Genomic DNA, 7,502 nt, shown 5'->3' with positions numbered 1-7,502 from the left:
TCATTGAACTTTGTGTATAAAAGGGCGGTTCAAGCTTGTCATTTTTCATAAACCTCTGGTTTTTTGGTGAGATCCATTTTTAGAATGGAAAATCTCTTTCCTGCTAGAATGTCCCTCCTAAGATCAGAAGTTCATTCTCCCAAACTCATCTTACCAAGACGCACCAACCAATTTTCATTTGTTCCCAAAGACTTCAAGCCTCAACTAGAGCCGAAAACGATGGATTCCAAGGTTGAGGAGCTTCCGACCAATCCAAACTAGGGGAACCCCGTATCCTGCCATGGTCGATCCTCACAAGTGATCCTTGAGGGTATAGATCTTGTGAGCAACCTTAAAGGTCCTCCTCAGGCTGATAAAGAATTCTAGACGAAGGTTGGCATGGTTTTAGATGAATCTGGGAAGGAAGTTCGCGTGGTTTCTATTAGAGAATCTAGCCAACCTAAGGCCCAAACCTACGTTAGAAGACCTTTATGCTAACCACTTTCTAGTATCGAGGGATTTCCTGAGGTTGGGAAAAAGATCTTGGCTTCAGGAAATGGGATCTTCTGATGATGAGGGGAATGAGGTCTGTGTAGAGATCAAGGCTCTCTACATGTAGCCGATCTTTCTCAAGCTATGTGTAGTTGGTCTTTCCCTAAGCTACGTGTAGACAGTCTTTTTCGAGTTTATCGGCTTCCCCTCTCATCCTTTGCTTAGAAATATGACTTAATGGTTTGCCCCTGGTGGCATTTTTGTAAAGAAAAGTTTGTAACCAGTTTTAGGTTTTTCTTATCTTAAATGCCTTGTACTATTTTCATTCGAACTTAATACAATTGTGTTTGCTTGCATTTTTATTCACAATGTAAACAACTATATTTTGATCAAATGTACAATACTTTTGGGTTTTTCCATCGCTCGTAATCTTCCTGTTTAAGTAGTTAGTAATCTACCACACTTTTCAATTTTTGGCAGTTGCTATAGTAGTAATAATCTGCCTTAAGAAAACTTAAATATACTTTAATGATTCTATCACTGTAACGCCCTAAATAATTAGGCACGCTACCCAATAATCTTATGAAACCCTAATCCCCTAATCAGGATTACTAGTACAATAAGCGCGTAAATTAAACTTTATTAATAAACAGAATGAAAATAACTTGTGATAATTTAAACCTTAATTTAAAAGTTACAAAAGTTGGAATCCCAAAAGTATTTACAAAATACTATTACAAGTTCTTTTCCTTTGGTCGACCTAAGCGGCAAAACAGAGTCTCAAAATACATCACTGGTAGTCCCCAACCTGCTTGGTCTAGTGTGGCCCGAACATGTACATTCTTCGTTCAGCTCCAATACTCATGGCTGATCAGAAACAACTTTACCCTTTCCTGCACAGTAGAGCACCCGTGAGCCAAGCCCAGCAAGACAATATAAAATAATGATAAACATATTTATCACACTATATAATCAGTATTGCCATTCTCATATGTTTGTATGACACAGACCTGCATGTTACACTCACATGCCTATTTATGTCTACATAGCGTAGACTTACGTGTTGCGCTCACACGTCTAAATACAATAAGGCCTTAGAATAGTTCCTCTCTGTTCTGGTTACCGAGTCCTGTTGGAAATTATTTTACCAGGATCTTAGATCTACTCACAAGTATGTTGTTTAACACCCTAAATATGAACTTTCTAAAACGATGAAATAAACACGTATAAAGTTTAAGAAACCTTACATTGGTTGCAGCGGAATAATATGACTCCTTCCGTTCAGATATCTAGCGCTTGATTCCTTTCTGTAGCAGAACATTATCAATATCTGAACCTGGATCTCTTTCTCTGAATCTTTGATGCTGAAACCTCCTTCTTGCTGAAAGTCTTTCTTCACGATCTTCCTCACTATGATTGAGGTATCACTTGCTGTGTGTGGGCACTACTCATACACTAAGAATTTCGAAATCTCAATGAGGAAGAGAGAGAGAGTGGGTTCGGCCAAAGATAGGGAGAGAGAAGGCTCAGTTTTTTCTGAATGAAAAAGTAGAAAATTTTAAGTGTAAATTTCCTGAAGCCTTCACTACCCATTTATAGCATTCTACTAGGGTTAGGTTTGAATTATTTGGCATTAAAATAATGAAAATATCAGTTTAAATTTCCTACAAAAGTGGCCGGCCCTATACATGTGGATTTGGGCCTCACTTTTTGCAATTTTGCAGTTTTACCTTTTCTGCATCTGATTTTCTCAAAAACGCCAATTTTCTAATTCAACCATTTAAATGCCAATTCTAACAATTTAATAACTATAAATAATTATTAAATAATATTGTCATTTATCATATTTATTAATTGAACCATACAAAGTATCATAATTAACAAATATGCCCCTAAAACTCTTTCTTTACAATTTCGCCCTTACTTAGTAAAAAATTCACAAATAGACATAGTCTAATTTGAGAATTATAATTGATTAATCAAAACCAATTACATGAGTCTTACAAGCAATATTATCTCAACTAGTGCGGGGACCATGGGTCTATATAACCGAGCTTCCAATAAGTAGATCAAGAATTTTACACTAAAATTCACTAACTTATTAATTATTCGTTGAATCCACGCATAGAACTTAGAATTGCACTCTCAGTATATAGAATGCTCTATATGTTCCACCATATAGACGCATCATTAGTTATCCATTGTTATAATCCTAATTTGATCAATGATCCTCTATATGAATGATCTACACAGTAAAGGGATTAGATTACCGTTACACCCTACAATGTATTTTATCCTTAAAACACTTGACCCCGTATAAATGATATTTCAGCTTATGTGAAATGAGTACTCCACCATTTATGTCTGTTTGGTCAAGCTCGAAGGAGATCATCCTTTGCTTACTATTCGCCAGATAGAAGCTATAGATTCCATGTTTATGATAGCGCTCCCACTCAATTGCACTACCGTGTTCCCAAAATGTACGTATCACCCTGACCTAAAGGTAGGCTTAACTAACAAATCAAAGAACACGAATAGCCTTTGAAGATTGAGCCTAATCATAATAGGATTAAGAACATTTGATCTAGGATCAACTAGGCGATATTGACTTGAATAGATATTACGGTAAGTTTAATAAATTTAAGTCAAAGTTCAATATCGGTCCCTTCCGATGCATACTCCATTCATCCAACCTGAGCTTTACTTTAACCAATGCTCTGGAAAGAACATAGCACTTCTCCAAATGCAAGTAAACTCTGTTGTAGATTATCATATCAGTAAAACCCTATGTCTGATAAATCTAGGAAACTTTATTCACATAGTCATGTTTACTTTCCAATGTGTTGACGGCACAATAAACAGGATCAAGTATGTGAAAAGGGTTTCAGATGAATTTATACATTATGTACATATAATCATGAAATAAATCATGTGAACCATGCAACATTAAATGTTATTTCTGATCTATATTAATAAGTAAATCTGATTATATTGAAATGAGTTTTATTTAGGGCATAAAACCCAACAAACTCCCACTTGCACTAATATAAAACAAAAACTGCGCTTCAAATAATCTCAACACCTTGATATACAAATCAAGTGTAGTAGTAGTAAACTCCTTGTAATAGGATCTGAAAGGTTGAATTAAACACAACCTTTTCTCCACCATTACTCTTCCTTTAATCACAAAATCATTGATAATGTGAAATTCCTCTCTATATGTCTACTCTCTTGGGATACTGGATTCTATATCTTTGGCAACTACTTTTGGTTAATCAGGAAATTAACAGTAGTAGTTTAAGGCAATTTGGAATGATGCCAAAAATGTATAGAACTTTCCTTAGACTGAATAAGTACCTTTCCTGCAACCTTAACATTCAGTCCCTCTCTGGTAGACCTAGAGACTTCAGATAGGTTTTTACACTTCTCCAAAATCACTATTCCACCCCCAGAGTAATCACCATCTTATCAGAAAGATTTACTAGCACAAAGGAAAATTTTGAAATCTGATATGGTGTAGTCTAAGAGTTTTAAACACACCCTTATAGACTAACATATAGTTGCTCTTCTTTATCTTAAGATTTACTTGATTGTCTTCCAATGTTCTTCTCCTGGATTAATCTGATACCTACTCATTACTCCCACTCAACAGCAGGTGTCTGGTCTAAGGCATACAAAAGCATATCTAAGACCTCTCACTCTTGATATAAGAAATGGCTTTATCTTTTCTGGAATAGTTGAGACTTTTCCTTAGATAAATAAAATCTATGTCTAAGAAGTTGTGAAGCTTCTATAGATTGCCATTAGAAAGAAAATGCTTCAGCATCTTACTAAAGTAAGTTGCTTGCATTAGAGTAAGTAATTACCAGGCATACCACAAGCCATAGGTTTAGATAAACTCAAACCTATAATACTAGGAACAGGAAGTTTTTTAAGTCCACTGAATAGACTTATAAACGAAAATTTACTTTTATGTCCTTGTAATAGAAAACTTTAGGTTACTCCATCTGAATGGATTAAACCATAGTTCTATTGGCTTTTCTTCTTAGTTTCTTATCTTGACAATCCATTACTTGTTTAAACTCACAACAGAGGCAGTGGGATCATCATATATTATATAAGATGATAGAACACTTTTGGAATCAAGAATTAAATATCTCCGTTATTTGCTACTTGTTTTTCAGACTTAGTCATTTTCTTAGAAAAGTAGTATTTGTTTGAACAAACACTTTCTTATCTATTGACAATGGGATGGTCCACCCCTAATCACTTAGAATAGCTAAGAAACCATGGTTAACAGTTGTAGCTTTTCTTAAGATTTTGATTAGGTCATCCATGAATCTAGTAATGATTTACATTAAGTATACAACCATTACATCATTCTGAAATTGTATTACCATAGAAGGATTTAGGCAACGACTAGTAACTAATCATCAACATGCAACTCGAAATTTCTGGGGAGGTAAGTTTGGATATAATTCAAAAATCAATTTAATGATCTTTGAACTGCATATCTACTAACTATTTCTCCACCCCTATCAGTTCGCAAGATCTTTAACCACTTACCTTAATAGTTTTAACCATTGCTAGAAATTAATGAAATTTTTCAAACATTTCAAATTTATTGCATAAGGTATAATCTAGAGTGATCATTTTAAGAATACAACGAAAAACTCATATCCACCCCTGAATGTACATCCATCTGCGAATGAGATGAACTACTTTGAGTGGATATAGGCATATTAACTCTTTGCAGAGATTGATCTTGTCAAATCCACTATGAACAAGATACAAATGCCATAGATTAAAACAAATGTGGTAGTGTCTTTTGATGACTTAGGTTTATAAAAGAATTCTTAGAATAGTGCAAGTGGATCCTGGTCACAGAATACCTAACTCATATTCCATACAGTTTGAATCCATTAATAGAAGATGGATATTAAACACTTGAGAAAGTGTAACTGTATTGTATTATGGAATTAGAAATATAAGAAAATTTCTATTTGGAATCTAAAATTAAAGTCAAAGACTTAAATTTATACCAAATATAATGAGTAATTCTATCTTTGACCACTACTACTAATATAAACTCTAAGTCAGATTTGCCCATACAAGTAGGAGATTTCTAAGATTGAGGATTTATATCAATTGGGTATAGAATTTCGGGATTATAATCATATGCGTCATTTAATTTCTTAAGAGAAAATATAGAATGACATGAAATGATTTATAGACCATTCATCCAATGATATGTTATTGAGCTAATTCGAAATGAATAAGCTAAGAGGAATTAGGATAATTTCGTTTAAAATAAGAATCCAACGATGCTTCGATTAGCGAAAGTCAAAGTAATCTTATTTATACAATCTTCTTGTTTCATATCGTAAAAATACTAGTCTAAGGTGTCATCCATTGATGAACAGCTAGATGTCGCATATACAATATTTATCTTTCGAGATCTAACACTATTATGTATGTCTAATGGTGAAAATCCACTAGAAATTTATCTCATTAGATAAACAAGCCAAGTTAGACCAACAATGAAGATTCGAAATTAAACTACAACTTAATAAGAGAAAATAACATGGTTCAATATAAATTCATACACAATTCAGAAATTATAAACATATAGCAAGTAGGAATGACTAGTGAAAATACTAAAACATACAATCCTAAATAATTTCCAAAGTTTCCAACAAACTGATACAGTGTCCCGATAGGCAAGAGTCAAAGTATCATTCATTGAATAGAGTTGTCAGCTCATCTAAAATGCAAACCATTCTAGCAACCTTTTATTCGATCAAAATAAGAATCCAACATTGTCCCGGTAGGCGAGAGTCAAGGTTATTCTCATTTTATGAGCTTCCACCATTGTTTCATGTTTCATAAGTTTATCTCTAAGTAGTCACCGTAGGGGAGAGTCTAATAGAGACGAAAACTGACAAAACACTTATCAAATGAGATCTTACGGTGTTAAATGCGTTCAACGAATAACCATCCATAGGGGGACGAAGTCTAGCGTCTCGAGGTTATATTGAAAACATTTAACTTTTGTAAGACCAACAATGGAGATCGAATATCTTGATAATAATAAAGCTCATTATTTAAAGAGAGTTGTATTTTCTTTGATACTTATTTTAATCTATTTATTTTAAATATATATTTATTTAATTTAAATTTCCAATTTAGAATAAAAAATTCTAAATGTAAATTTTAATTTAATATTTATAAATTTTACTTAGATGGATATGAAAATAATATGAATTATTTCCATCTTAGTAATAATTTCCAATAAATATTTAGAAAAATATTCAATTTAAGTTGTTACAAAATTAATTTAAATTAATTTACAACTCAAATTTAATTTTCTATAAATATATATTGCATTTCGAAAAATTAAAGTATTTAAGAATAAAATTTTCGAAATTGCATATTAAAATAAAAAATAAATCCTGGAAAAATTATTCTAATTTAATGTTGGCCCAAAATTAATTAATAAAATTAATTTACAACAAAAAATATAATTTTACTATTTAATTAAATATGTATAAGAAAAATTTCAAATATTTAAGTATGATGATGAAAATCAACTTAAATATTAATTTTCTATTTAATTAAATACACTAGAAAAATACTTCAAGCAAAAATATCACCTATCTAGATTTTCCTTTGACTAATTAATTAAATTTCTAATAAAATATATTTTACTCAAATCTCACTAAATATTGAACTTTTCAGTGTAGCTAGACCTAGGAACCTAAAAAGAAAAGAGATTGATAATGATGATCAAACTTATCTATGGCACTTACGTTTAGGTCATATAGGCTTTGATAGACTCAATAGGCTCACCAAAGATGGTCGATTGAAAAATGTCGTCTTAGGTGAACTGCCAGTATGCGAGTCCTGCCTAGAAGGAAAAATGACTAAACGTTCTTTCTCTGGAAAGGGAGAGCGTGCCAAAATCCCTTTAGGGTTAGTGCATTCCGATGTCTGCGGACCTTTGAATGTCAAAGCCCGAGGTGGTTATGAGT

The sequence above is a fragment of the Cannabis sativa genome, chromosome 3, assembly GCF_029168945.1.
Source record: "Cannabis sativa cultivar Pink pepper isolate KNU-18-1 chromosome 3, ASM2916894v1, whole genome shotgun sequence".
In the NCBI taxonomy this organism is placed as follows: domain Eukaryota; kingdom Viridiplantae; phylum Streptophyta; class Magnoliopsida; order Rosales; family Cannabaceae; genus Cannabis; species Cannabis sativa.
This window is presented reverse-complemented; position numbering follows the sequence as displayed.